Source organism: Protopterus annectens, chromosome 14.part0 (assembly GCF_019279795.1).
Source record: "Protopterus annectens isolate FY-2018-M chromosome 14.part0, PAN1.0, whole genome shotgun sequence".
Taxonomy (NCBI): domain Eukaryota; kingdom Metazoa; phylum Chordata; order Ceratodontiformes; family Protopteridae; genus Protopterus; species Protopterus annectens.
Window position 1 is genome coordinate 546,414,096 of NC_056748.1, and position 16,128 is coordinate 546,430,223.

Here is a 16,128-nt window from a genome sequence, read left to right on the forward strand (position 1 = left end):
CATGTAGATACTTTACAGATGAAAATGGATAAGCGACAGTGGTTTAGTAATGTGCCCTGGAGCCATACCTGCATGCTCCTCATCCATTGTGTGGGTGGCACCCACCTCCACAATCCTGTCTTTAGCCTGCTGGCTTGGCTGGAGGGTGGGTGCCCCAAGGCTGGTGAGTAGCTCCTCAGCATGTGTCAGTGGGGGCTGGATGTCATGACCCCCACCTATGGCTAGCTGGTCCCTCCAAACTGCAGCAGCAGGCTGATGGGCATGGTGGATCAGATCTGTGCAGTGATGCTGCACCTGCTATTAATTTTGGTTGTGCAGGCCAACACTGTTTACCCTGGGGATGAGCTCATTCCACAGGGTGGTCTTCTCCTGCAGATCCTGCACCCTGTGGCCAAAGAGGATGGCATGATGCATGATGAGGTATTGGATGATTGCATTGTTTTCCAGGTTTGTGAATGCAGGCAGATGTTCCCAGTACATTGTACCTGGAAGACATAAACAGGAAAAAAGGTCACAGGACCTCATATGGTTGTCCACTTGCAAATCAACAGTGGATATTACTTGCAAATAATCCAGACTATACCATAACAGCGTAAGCTATCACAGCTTTGACATCTTGCATTACACGCTTGGCCCTGACCTGTCCAGTTCCCCCGATGTTGGATACTTAATGGCATAATCCACTATTCACCATTAATTTCTGTGTAGAGGAATGACAGTGGCCATCTTCCATGTGGATGGTGTGTGGATGATGGCATGTATATGTTTCACTGTTGTGTGTGATGGAACTGTGAGCACATGCCTGTGTTCATGTAGGAGGCAAACTGTGATGTTCTCATGCCCCTTGGAGACTTGCTGTTGTTGCCATCAGTTGGCATTATGTCCATGCTCACCATTGATGCAGGCAGAAGTGTGGTTGATCTGCATATCCCCCTATACTCATTTTGTGGACAGAGTGCCACTGTTCCTGCCTATCCTGTCTGATGCAGGTTGCCTGTATCCATGGCATGTTTGTATGAGGTGTGCTTTACCCCCAGTACAGGTTGACTTGTGTTATTGGCTTTGAGACTGCGCACATATGTGTAGACATGGTTGCAACTGGCCTTGGTGGTTTGGATATGTCTGATTTCTAGTCATAGTCAGCCTTACAGGAAGTCACCTGTGAACCTACATGCTTGCTCAGATAGAGGTGCACTTGCTTCCAAGTTGTGGTTTTCACCAATGTGCCCCTGTAGAGCCATTATAACAACCTATCATGTGCTTTGTGTCTTGGTGCTGTCCAGCAAGGGGGATTACTCTATTATTGGTGGAGGATGGTTGTACAGGTAAGGTACTGATGATTCCATATAGCTACAGTGGATATGAACAGTGCACACCCCTGTTACAATGCATGGTAGTTGTGCAATTGGAACATGACCCCACAAAAGGACATGTCAACACAATCCCCACCTGGGATGTGTCCCATAGCCTGCTCAGTTCAATAGGGAACATAACATGTCCTGTGGAAACATATTGGAATTAATACTAGTAAAGTAAGCCAGATGAATGTGTGTGCACACCCTTATGTGGATATTTTGTGTAAACATCTGCTGAGATGATTACAGCATCCATTTGTCTTGGTTTGTACTCCAACATCATATCACATCTTCACTTGGAAATGGTTGCTCACCTTCCATGAAACAGCTTTGTTTCTTTTTCAATAGAATTTTCCAGGTTATGGGTCACATTTGAGGTGAGAAATCTTTTGACATGACTTTCTGTGGTCTCATTGGCATACAGCACACAGACCTGGCATTCCAGCAGGGGTGTGTACACTTTGGATATCCAGTGTATATGGGTGTTGATATGGCTGTTAGTGGTAGGCATGGACAGTGGCTCATAACACAGTTGTACACTTTTCTGATTTCTACCTGATAATCATGCCTACTGTAGTACCCATATCAGTGTCATGGCAATGCAACAATCAGTAGCAGTACACATTTTATTTTGTTGTATGCAGTGACACTGATATTACACACGTGCAACATGCACATCCTATTTTCTGGACTGCTTGTGACCCATGTTATTATTTCTGTGCCTTTCAGCTGAACATATGCATACATACACATGCTCAGGCGATACCTGGTATACATTTGTGTTCTATGGCACATTATATTTACAGTCTAGCAGCTCAATCATACATCTCAACTTGTTACACCAGGATTTCTGGTCATTGGTTCACATCACTGGGTAACAAAACTGGGAAGTCAATTTTGATAAAGTATTAATATAGCTGCCATAACACAAGTATATTTGTAAGTGATTACAGATATCTGTCACAACTGTGAACATTGTCCAGAAGAACACTGTACTGTTGAATGTTATTAATTCAATATATCACATGCAGTTTAACACACACATCTACAAAAGGGCTTTACTATGCTCATGCCCTATATAGGTATCCTAGATTTACAATACAAACATGTATAATACTCATATTCACAGGTAGCATATGGATATGGGCAGCATCCCATTAATGGTTAAGGTGTTTGCCTTACAAACACAAGGTGTGGGGTTTGAGTCTCACAAGGGATAATTGGCTAGGCTTAAAATGGCTCGCAAGGGCAGTTAGCTTAGTACTAATCTATGAACCTATGAACAAACGCTCTATTGGTTGCCATATGTGAGCTGTCATTTCCCAGGGTGTGTCAGGCTCCTTAGCTGTGACCCAACCTATCCACCTCTTAGAGCATCACATGTGGATAAAGCCTAGCATTAGGAGGGATATATGGGGACAGATCGTAGATATGCCTATTACAAACCTATAAAGTTTGTAGCAAATAACTATATCATGTGGACGTTGTCCCTTTACCTTTCCTGTTTGGAAGACATTCTTCATGTGTGGGGGCAGCAGTGTTACAGACAGCAGCTAGGAATACCTCTTACAGTGGACACAGGCCACTTACATGTTTGTATAAGGTTCCAGACCTAGGGACAGTGTATGAGTATTGCTGTTATATGCATTGAATACTGCTGGTTGTACAGGGTTTGTGTGTACATGCTAGCTTTGCATGGAATGCAGTCAGTCTACATAGCTCTCAACTGTGGGCCTATCCACAGGGTAGCCAGAGTATTGGCTGTTATGTTTTGTCTGTTCCCCACACAGGTCTTGTCCCTGACATGTCAGTGGCATTCTCTCCATTGATTGCTATCAGTACATGGCAACATCCATTTGTGTTTCTGACTTCATATTCCTTAGTAAGGGTATGTTGCAAGCAATCCTGTAACACCAGCAACTTTCACAGTGTATAACAGCAATATTTCACATATGGCCCTGTGTTTCAGCCTCCGTCCTCCACTTATATATCAGGCTTTGTCCAGATGTCATGCAGTAAGAGGTTGATATGTATGGTCTATCATTTAGTGCTGACATTCCTGCTATAATTCCAGTGATGTTGCGGACTTCCACACAATGTGTGGGGGAGGGTCCATATATATGAGGGCTACAGCTGGATAAAACATGTGTGGCCCTGTATAGTCTGGAGGTCAGTGTATAGAGAACATTGTTATATGCCCTTGTAAGACATTTTATGGGGGAGGGGTATTAAATGTTTTTAACCTAGGCTGTTACAACATGTGAGGAATATCAGTAATAAGAAACATAAAGGTATATGCCTGCACATTTTCATATGTTTCACCATTGGAACAGTGGTGGGCTAGAGCTTACTGTCTTGCACACAGTGTTGTTTGTCAGTGAGATAGTGACATTTTAAGTTAAGCATTGTAATGTAAAGGATACATTTACATTGTGACAATTGATACTTTTCCCCCTGGGGGTTGACTACAGAGTGTAATTGGAGGCTGTTGAACTACATCTGTAATTATAAGTGTTGATTGATTCCAGTCTTCAAGGCAAGTGTGTTTTTTACTGTTGTACTACTTGAAGGCTTTAGCCTAGACAGCAAAGTATGTTATGTTTTGCAGACTACTGTATCATATGTTTTCTTTGAGAGTTGTATTAATCAGTTACTATGTATTTCAAACACCTAAATGCTATAAGAAATTGCATAAACAACTGAAATAGTACAAAAATAAACAGTTATATGTATGCAAACGGTGTGGTGTCATGTCTTTTGCACTGTGTGTGGGTATATGTTTCATGCAATAATTCTCTATTGTAGGACAGAATCAAGACACTGGCCATTTGAAAAGGTGGCAACTGTAGGAATAATGGTTGTTTAATAATTTGTGCACCCTCTATATATATTCTCTTTAGATATATCTAAAATTATATATATATATATATATATATATATATATATATATATATATATATGTGTGTGTGTGTGTGTGTGTATGTGTGTGTATCATTAGACTGTTTAGTGCTTCCACATTGTACATTCCCTATGGTAGACTGACTGTTATGCATGATATGTTAGAGAAATCATCCCAGCATCTTACAGCTCAGATGGCTTAGTGGTAACTTGTTGTGGCTATGTTGTGCAGGGTGCTGGGTTCAAAACTTGCAAGCACTGGCTATTTTGTTGCAAGGCAGAACAGTTCAGGTGTAGAGGAAGGGATAATGGCAATAATTACAAGAGGTCCCTATTTTGCACCCCTTCACCCACATTTACAGTGCCTTTGGTCAGATGTTTTACAGTGAGAGGTTCAGAGTGCGGATCCAATGTCCGAATGCACTACATACATACATATAACAGGGTGCTGGTGGAAATTGGGCTACTGTTGGCTGAAGGAGGAGAAGAGGCGGAAGTCATGGCCGAAGGCAGGTAAAGGCTAGGACTGTGATAGTGAGGGTCGGAACTTAGAATGTTAGCAGTATGACTGGTATAGGGAGGGAGCTAGCTGATATGATGGACTGAAGGAAGGTTGGTATATTGTGTGTGCAAGAGACTAGATGGAAGGGGAGCAAGGCTAGGTGTATCGGAGGTGGTTTCAAATTGTTTTATCGTAGTGTGGATGGGAGGAGAAATGGTGTAGGCATTATCCTGAAGGAACAGTATGCTAAGAGTGTTTTGGAGGTGAAAAGAGTGTTGGATAGAGTGATGTTTATGAAGCTGGAAATTAATGGTGTAATGATGAATGTTGTTAGTGCATATGCTCCACAAGTTGCGTGTGCGATGGATGAGAAAGAAAAATTTTGGAGTGAGTTGGATGAAGTGGTGATGACTGTACCCAAGGGTGAGATACTGGTGATTAGAGCAGATTTCAATGGGCATGTTGGTGAAGGGAACAGAGGGGATGAGGAAGTGAAGGGTAGGTATGGTGTTAGGCAAAGGAATGCAAAAGGTCAGATGGTAGTGGATTTTGTGAAAAGGATGGACATGGCTGTGTTGAATACATATTTTAACAAGAGGGAAGAGCATAGGGTGACATACAAGAGTGGAGGAAGATGCACACAGGTGGATTATATTTTATGTAGAAGGGCCAGTCTGAAGGAGATTGAAGACTGTAAAGTGGTGGCAGGGGAAAGTGTAGTTAGGCAGCATAGGATGGTGGTTTGTAGGATGACATTGGTGATCAAGAAGAGGAGGATGAGTGTGAGGGCAGCACCAAGGATGAAATGGTGGAAATTGAAAAATGGTAATTGTGTGGTGATGTTCAGGGAAGAGTTAAGACAGGCACTGGGTGGCAGTAAAGAGTTACCGAATAGCTGGGTAACTACAGCAGAGCTAGTAAGATAGATGGCTCGAAAGGTGCTTGGTGTGACATCTGGAAAGAGGAAGGAGGACAAGGAGACCTGGTGGTGGAATGAAGAAGTACAGGAGAGTATATAGAGAAAGAGGTTGGCGAAGAAGAAGTGGGATTGTCAGAGAGATGAAGAAAGTAGACAAGAGTATAAGGAGATGAGATGCATGGCAAAGAGAGAGGTGGTGAAGGCTAAGGATAAGGTGTATGACAAGTTGTATAAAAGGATGGACACTAAAGAGGGAGAAAAGGACCTGTTCTGATTGGCTAGACAGGGGAACCGAGCTAGTAAAGATGTGCAACAGGTAAGGGTGATAAAGGATAATGAGGGAAACATACTCACAAGCAAGAAATGTGTGTTGAGCAGATGGAAAGAGTACTTTGAGGGGCTGATGAATGAAGAGAATGACACAGAGAGAAGGTTGGATGATGTGCAGATAGTGAATCATGAAGTGCAGTGGATTAGCAAGGAGGAAGTAAGGATAGCTATGAAGAAGATGAAGAATGGAAAGGCTTTTGGTCCAGATGACATACTGAAATCTTGGAAAGTGAGTGGATGCCTGAGGAATGGAGAAAAAGTGTTTTGGTACTGATTTTTAAGAATAAGGGTGATGTGCAGAGCGGTAGTAACTACAGAGGGATTAAATTGATCAGTCACCGCATGGAGTTATGGGAAAGAGTAGTGGAAGCTAGGTTAAGAAGGGAGGTGATGATTAGTGATCAGCAGTATGGTTTCATGTCAGGAAAGAGCACTACAGATGCAATGTTTGCTTTGAGAGTGTTGATGGAGAAGTACAGAGAATGTCAGAAGGAGTTGCATTGTGTCTTTGTGGATTTAGAGAAAGCATATGACATGATGCCTAGAGAGGAGTTGTGGTATTGTATGAGGAAGTCAGGAGTGTCAGAGAAGTATGTAAGAGTGGTACAGGATATGTATGTGGGTAGTGTGACAGTGGTGAGGTCTGCAGTGGGAGTGATAGATGCGTTTAAGGTGGAGGTGGGATTACATCAAGGTTCAGCTCTGAGCCCTTTATTTGTAATGGTGATGGACAGGTTGACAGACAAGATCAGACAGGAGTCCCTGTGGACTATGATGTTTGCAGATGACATTGTGATCTGTGGTGAGAGTAGGGAACAGGTGGAGGAGACCCTGGAGAGGTGGAGATATGCTCTAGAGAGAAGAGGAATGAAGGTCAGCAGGACTAAGACAGAATATATGTGTGTGAATGAGATGGAGGATAGAGGAATTGTGAGGATGCAGGGAGTAGAGGTGGTGAAGGTGGATGAGTTTAAATACTTGGGATCAACAGTTCAGAGCAATGGTGAGTGTGGAAGAAAGGTGAAGAAGAGAGTACAGGTAGGATGGAGTGGGTGGAGAAGAGTGTCAGGAGTGATTTGTGACAGGCGAGTACCAGTAAGAGTGAAAGGGAAGGTCTATAAGAGGGTAGTGAGACCAGCTATGTTATATGGGCTGGAGACAGTGGCATTGACAAAAAGGCAGGAGTCAGAGCTTGACGTGGCAGAGTTAAAGATGTTAAGATTTGCACTGGGTGTGATGAGGATGGACAGGATTAGGAATAAGTATATAAGAGGGTCAGCCCAGGTTGGAAGGTTTGGAGACAAAGCCAGAGAGACAAGATTATGTTGGTTTGGACATGTGCTGAGGAGGGATGCAGAGTATATTGGGAAAAAGATGTTAAGGATGAAGCTGCCAGGTAACAGGAAAAGAGGAAGGCCTAAGATAAGGTTTATGGATTTGGTGAGAGAGGACATGCAGGTGGTTGGTGTGACAGAGCAAGATGCAGAGGATAGGAAGAAATGGAAACAGTTGATTTGCTGTGGTGACCCCTGATAGGAGCAGCCAAAAGAAGAAGATATATATATATATATATATATATATATATATATATATATATATATATATATACATATACATATATATATATATATATATATACATATATATATATATATATATATATATATATATATTTATATACATATATACATATATATATATATATATATATATATATATATATATATATATATACATATATATATATATATATATATAAATACATTTTCCCTACTGTTGAATGACTGTGCAGCATGATGTGTTTGAGAATACATCAAACATATCTACAGCTCAGATTGCTTAGTGGTAAATTGCTGTGACTATGGTGTGCAGGGTCCTGGGTTCGAGACTTGGAAGGGCTAATTTTTTTGTTGTTGGACAGAACAAGGGCTGTTGGATACAGAATGATTAAGGCACTTTTAAGCAGTTGTAAGTGGCTTTGCATGGGTTTGCGCAAGGGAAAGCAATGCTAACTTCCGGTTAAATATGCTTACAGACAGCCTGAAAGTGCTTAATTGGTGTAGGCATTGCTTAGCGCCATGCAAACACGCTTAATCCTGCTTACTACTCTTAAAAGTGCTTACTACCGCTTACCCCTGCACTAATTTCTTTAAAAGAAAAGAAAAAAGGGGTGATAGGAAAGTGGTAAAAAAGGCATCATGCAGAGGGAAAGACAATAGGGAAAGTAGCTAGGGATGTGCGGGATGGGTGTAGGTAAGGTCCATAGCTGTTCATTTCTTCTACAGCAACAGCTGTGCATATATACTGAATTTGGAGGTATATTTGGACACTGAAACCCCTGAGAGAGGGGTGAGGACAACAATAGTGTGTTTTGAAGCCATTTAGACCAGATTACATGTGTCCAGTGGGCACGTGTATGAAATGGGCAGCTATGTATGGGGCAAATTTTTTGGGGGAACAGATTGCCCTTTTTTTAAGGTGAGAGTGGGATGTTGGGGAAGGATAGTAGGTATATTTGGGGAGGTAGGCAGGGTAGGAAGACAGACATGACAGACAAGACAGCATACAGGGGCAGTATATGACACATATGGGGGGTAAACAGCTTAGACAGGGAGGGGTGTTTGGAAATCAGAAGCTCATGAGCCCCCAAATGAAAACAATCAGACTGAGATCCCCACCCATGGGCAGTCACCATGGCACCTTCACGGCCCCAAAGGTGGCTGTGCTATGGACTGAGCAGGAGGGGCAGGCTGACCCTACAGTCCCACCGCCAGATAAGGTGGGAGAGGTGGGTCCACTGGGACCGGCCTTCCAAACATGTTATGGTGTTACAGTTTTAGAACATATGTGGGTTAGTAATAGGCAACGCAATTCAGGATTAGTTATAACAGCATACGCATATATGGAGCCACAGTGGCCATTACAACAGCATGCAGGTTACATTGACAGCAACAGGCCACCAATGATAGTATTTCAACATGGAACATTGATAGAAACACATTTCAGCATTTGTTGAACAATAGGACATATGTCCCAACAGTAGGTTTGCTGTAAAACATACCCATTGATTTGTGTGTTTAGATTATTGTTGCAGATATAGTGGTGGGGGAGAGAGATGTCAATTAACAACTTGTATATCCTTGCAGTACTCACAACTTTAATGATCATTGCTCTAATCATTACTCTACAGGTATTACTACAATACCCTATTGCCTTGGTTTGGGCAGTGGTATGTTTGTACACAAGTGTATATTTCAACTGTCTTGCAGCTAAATTCTACTTCTCTTACCTGGTATACCTGTGGAGGGAATGTTTGTTAACACTACCTGACTGTTTCTACACATATTCCCAGATTCCTAGATATAATTCTGCACATACCTCTCAACCTCTTAATGCAAAAAATCTATACAAAGCTTGATAAACTGGGGGTACAAATAGGGGTGTATTTTAAATATTGCCCTTATAAACTTTTAGACAAGTGCTACAGTAACAGGATTTGTTTTAATATAGATTTTCTGAAGGATCTGAGATCTGAAACTCAAATGTATGTCATTATTTAGTGACTACAATCCTGAGATTATCCCAGTGATTTGCCAGGCAAATAGAGGAACATGGCTAAAATATGAGGCAAAAAGCTGGACATTCTTCACAAATCTGTACAGCTGAGAGATATGATTATGCATACAGCTTACTACCATTGCTGGGATTCGAACCATGTATGTGTGTGCTAAAAGTGCAACAATTTGTGTTTCATCAGAATGAGCTATTTAGAAATTGCTGTTTTTTCCTTCAGTTTTTTCTAAGTCTCTCTTGGTTGTACAGTCTGACCTTGTAATTACAGCATTCTTATACAGACATTCCTAGACATATTTTTTATGTAGCACAGTGTGAGAAATAGTTGACACAACAGTACTATTCACATACCAGATCTTGGTGAATGCAACATGTGAGCCCATACAATACCAGAGTAAACACAACCAGTCCAGGATTTTGAACTTTATTGTCAGGCAATTACACTTTTATTTACATATGACCTATATGGGACTATTACTATCATACTGTCTGGTTTATTCAGTGGAAACCATACACATGTTTTATAGTGCCAGGTGACTTTCTACTACTTTATATTTATTTGGTATGACTACTGCAAGCAGGATTGTTACTCACCAGCCTCGTGATGCAGCTTTTGCAACCTGATGGCATGGGCTTCCTGGTTCACAGCCTGCTTTACTGCAGCTGTAATGAAAATAGAGAGACATTTATGCATACCTATCCATCACATAAACAGGCTGGACTTTGGTAAACAATTATTGCTATGAATACTTGCATGCTGCTGGAACATCTTCCCTGTCTCTTGCTTCTTGGACACACTGTTCCAAGAGCTCCCTCTTCCTGTTTCAAGTCGGCATACTGGTGCCAGACATGCTCACCAGTCTGAGGGATACCCATGGCACTGGTGAGAAAACGGGAGAGACTTTCCCAGGTTTCCACTTTATATTGGGAGCCCTGGTACTGGTCCTGCAGCAGTCTCATGTCATGGTTCTTTACCAGGAGTCCTACCATGACCTTGGACTCCTGTATGCCCTAGTGCTGCACCCGGAAGTGCAAATACTGCCTACAGTGGGGAGCCACATCCAGTTTTGAGCTGTATTCCTGCCTGCGGTGTTTAAATATGGCTGATTTCCCACCCTACCATGATTGGATGGTTTTGAAAATGCTGAGCTAAGCTAAGCTATGGGCAAGCCTACTTACCTAAACTTGGCAGTGCTTAAAGGGGCAGGTTCAGCATTGCTTACCAATGGGCAAATCCATTTAGCTGGGCTATCCATTGCTTAGTATTCATATGTACACAATGCTTACACCCGGTCAACATAGCTGTGCAATGCTTAGCATTGCTTATGTTTTATTATATTGGTCTACCACCTGTATGGGATTGAGTCATCATTCATTAAATAATATAGATTTATTTACCTTCCCTGACATCCTCCAATGTGCTGTGATTAATTGGGTCTATATTATATAATCAAAGTTTTATAACTTTGAATACCATATGGTCGACACCAAATGATCGAAGTTATAAAACTTCAACTATATAAAAAAAAAAAATAAAAGAACAAACCCAAAACTAAGGGTTATAGGCAGGGGGGAAAGCCCCCCTGCATCCCCCACACCCCCGCTCTTTAAATATACCAACTCCAAGACCACACTATAATGCGGTAAAGGGAAGATTTCCCTTTACTGCACTGTAGTGCGATCTCGGGAGTTGGTATATTTAAAGAGCAGGGTGGTGATGGGGGTTGCCCCCTGCTTTAACCCATCAGGTTACTTTTTTTTTTTTTTTTTAAATATTCAAAGTTTTATAACTTCGACCATATAGTGTCGATCATATAGTATTCGAAGTTATAAAACGTTGGTTATATATTATGGACCCGATTAATTTATTCTTGTGTGACTATACTATATGGAGCACTTCTGTTTACATGGGGGTTTCACTACTTTATTACACTGACACCTCACATCTGGGCCTAATGCACTACTCTGTTTGAGAAAAATCAGTTACTTCTTACATAAATATGCAAAAAATTTAAATTTTGATGTTTACACCTACAAAAATGGAAATGGCTTTGGTGAAACTCAAACTGTGAATGCCTACATACAAGGCATATGCTCTAACCACTACACTAATGCACTTATGCCTATGTTGAATGCCTATTGCTTTTTAACTTATTCTGCCATTTCAGCTGGGCTAAGTGTAGCTAAGCGACGGGCACACGTGTGCAACTATGCTTAAACTTTCTTGCTGATGTGAAAAAAAAAAATTACAAACATTTTTTAAGTATTTCTTTTGCAAACGTTATGGCTGTTAGACTAACAGGTTTTGTATTTCCATGCATTTTCTGAAAGGTATGATGTCGGAACTTCAAATTCTCTGTCATTATTTTCTAACTTCATTCTTTAATGCTTTGACACTATTTTTACAGTGGCCACTACACTTTTATTTTACAGCCGTACACTATACGGTATTTTGGCCACATCTCTGATGTTCAAAGAGTGATCTTCCTCTTTTTACATTACTTTACTGCAATTCTGTTGTGGGGGCATGTATCTTGTGAGAGCACTGCTCTCAGACATACCCCCTGCACTCGTACACATTTCCATGTACATATTGCAGCATGGCAGCATGCCTTCATGCATATGCATGGCGTGCTGCTGAGCTGAACAGGAACGGTCCCTGCCATGCAGGAATAACTTATTCCTGCACGGCTGCTTGCTGAATCCAGGGGAAGGACTTTAATAAATAAATAAATTACATGAGTGGAATATTTCCATTATGCAATGTCTTGTACATTGAGTCGTTTAAAAGGTAATGTTATTTTGTACTGTAATCAGGATGAAAATTCTGTTGCAATATAATCAAAAGTGTGTGACAGTCCATTTGCCATAACAACACATTCATGTTTCTTGATGTTTAGATAGACAAAGAAGGAAGATAAGGCTATGCTGGCTGATATTAGTGGGGAGATCTGATTTACACTTTAGCACATTTCCGTAATGTGCTCATTATGTCATCAGTCTTACCGCCCACTAATTTACTCCAATCATACTTCGCATGCTGTATCAGTATTGTTGCTCAAGACTAGCAACGAACAGCACAACAGTTTTCCTATAATCTAAAACTCTGTTTTAATGTTTTCTCATTATAAACAAATACAGCTTTTTTATATGTGTTGACATGCAAAGTCTTTCCTAGTCCAGAAACACCAGCCTTCCTGATGCACTTCCAGGCAAATGCAGTATATGCCTATAATAAGATGTTTGTGCATATTGTTTTGTGCACCTATTTATTTATTTAGTTTCTTTACCAGGGTTGTACACTGATCACAAAAGAGTATTTTCTGCCACATCCTGGGTGAAGAAATTCACAAAAAATAAAACAGAACAAATTCACCAAGTAAATAAAGTAAGTAAGTAAGTGAGTAGAGATGGTAGATAATCTAATACACAATTGAAACAATTTATATGTTGTCTGCTTTATGATCTGTATGTGCATAACTCAACTTTTACATGTATTGTGTTTGTCTGCTAGCAAAGGCTGTAGCTGAAAACTGTCCTCAGATCACTTCACTTAAACAGTTACATAGGAAATAAACACACAAGCAACTTGTATGTTTACTTGTTATTTAACAAACACTTCTGAAAAATTGGGTTACAATAGCTGTACATAAACCATGATGTGCATTGTTAAGGAAGCTCTTTTCTATTCTGTATATGGTCTGCACAGAGTTTGGTTAGCAAAATAATAACACAATATATACAAAGCATATATATATATATATATATATATATATATATATATATATATATATATATATATACACACACACACACACACACACACACACACACACACACACACACACACACACACACACACACACACACACATACACACACACACACCTACTTTCATTTCTTTTGTATGTCTTGCATATCTGGACCAACTTAAGTTGACCCTGATGCATAAACTGAATCAGTCTTACAATAAAATCATTCAGTTTGCTGCAGGCCATACAATTATTCCTTGGTAGTTTCACTGCAAGAACCTGGCTGATTTTAATATAGTTAACTCCTTACTTTTACAAAACTATCCAGTACACATAAATTATTTTACAAAGCTAACTGTTTTGCCTTCTGTCCATCTTTTACCTGGACAGGCCCTACACAAATATTTTACTCTTTATTTAATTAATAACCCATTAGCACTAAGGAAACGCATAGACTCCTTAATCACTACATCTATAGGCAAACATTGAATTATAAGCTTCAATCTGATAAAAGAATTACAAGAGACCTGTGCAAATTCAAATCTCTCCTCTTTGCATTTTCACAACAAATGGATTTGTAGCTGAAGTACTTTATCTAAAACCCTCTCCAGTAATGTACTCAGTTTTTTGCTGTAATCTATTGTGTGGCTAGAGTTGCAAGTGCAGCATGAGTTACACTTTTACTTGGTTAGATAAAAGTGCACTCAGCTACTACTATTCACCCATTTACTGCACTGTATAATGCATAACTGCCTTTTCATTTGCTTCTGACTTGTTCCTCTTTTCTTTCACCTTCCATTTTCTTTCTGTTTGTCCCCTTCTCCACATATCATTCCAATTTTATTCTGGCTTTTATGAAATGGCACTATTCTGCTCCTATTTTTTCATTTATTGTTCTCTGTGCTGTCCATTCTTCAAAGTAACTATAGTAAAAATGTATTATAGACCTGATCAGTATATATATATATATATATATATATATATATATATATATATATATATATATATGTATATACCCTACTGCTCTTGTGTACACAGAATCCTCTGTCTTTCTTTTCAGATTCATGATGACTCTACTAATGCAATTTCTTCAAGGTCCAATAATTTGATCTAGTTAGAGTTAACCAAAAACAAAATTTTCCCTGCAGGAGTGCAAGCCCCCTGCACCCCTCATTTTGGGGGACCCTTCTACCCCCATAACTCATGTATACTAACTGAATGACAGCACAACAGTAGAGAAAAGGCAAAGACACTGTTTAATGAAATTATTTTTCAACATAACTACTTTCCACTACTAGCACTCAGACAAATTAATTTCAGAAAGCTCTCACATTCTGTACCATCATATATATTTTATTACCTCGTTTTTATCTCTGTATATCTGTCTGGAGTTAAGAATGTGACTTCCCAGTTGGATATTCCTATTTAACAAAGACATAAACAAACTAGTGTATAAACATGAGAGCAGTGGTGGACAATCAAAGGATGTGATGCAGAAGAACTACTTTAAAGGTATTACAGCTTCTGACAACGTTTGAGTACAGTCCATCCGCATCTGGGCATCTGGAAAGAAAGACTTCTTGGGAAGAACTTAATGGATTTAAGGGACAACCTAGGAAAAGAGAAGCTAGTGACAGTGCTGGGGGATTAGGTACAGTACGAATGTTGGTCGAAAAGGAGTACATACTAAAGGAAGGTTGGCCTTAGCAAGAGTCAAAGCATTTATGGGAAAGTAAGAACTAGCATCTTTCTTTTAGTTGACTGGATGAAACTTTTTTTTTTTTTTTGCTAGAACATTCAGTATTTGTACAGTACAAATAACTCCAGAATCTTAGGTATGCCATTTAAAACTGTACCTCTACCTTTACACAGCAACTTTGCAATGCATCTCATTTTCCTGCTATAATTTAACAGCATCACTACACAGCTCTAGTTTATCACGTCACAACATGCTATGCACATCATTTCCCCTCAAATCACTTTTGTAAGTAATGTTGTTTTCCTGCTATCCATGAACAGTCTTGCTAGCGCTTTAGTGATTGTTTACCTCCTAGTATCACTTACTGCTCATATGCATCTTCTGTTTGTTCTACTACTAAGCAGGTGCAATAGGACTTTCCTCCTTCCCTTCTCAACAGCCTTGTTATGCATCCCATTTTCTAACTTCCACTTAATCGCCCTGCTATAAAACTTGTGCTATATAACTTATGTTAGTACTAACCTTATTACCACACACTTAATAAGCAACACTGTCATACAGCTCCAGTTTCCAACCTATTATTTACCACCCCTGTTAGGCATCCCCTATTTCCTAGTTCTCACTAAGCAGCCTTGCTATGCATCTGTTTTCCCTTCTCTTAGCACCATTATGCACCTTCTATTCCTCTCCTTGCATGTCAAGCTTTGTGCATTCCTTTTTTCCTACTGTCACTATGCAGCATTAGTACATCTCGTTTGTTTCCTTCTTATCAGCCTTGATATAGCTCTCTTGTTTCCTTCTTAACTCTTATCAGCCTTATTATGAATCGCATTTCACCTGCCTCTCTTCAACTATCAGCCTTTATTATGCATCTTTTTTGCTATCTTATCACTTGGGAATATTTCCATTCATCTCCTATTTCCCAGCTATTAGTAGTCTTGCAAAGAATCTTTTTATTCACTTATTTGTTAACTGGCAAGTGAACTGATCCTTGAACCCTTTTCAGCCACGAGTTGGGCTACAATATCATGGGTAAATACAACATAATTATATACAATTTAGTATATACAAGTAGCATGCATGTTTTTTGGGAGGCAGGA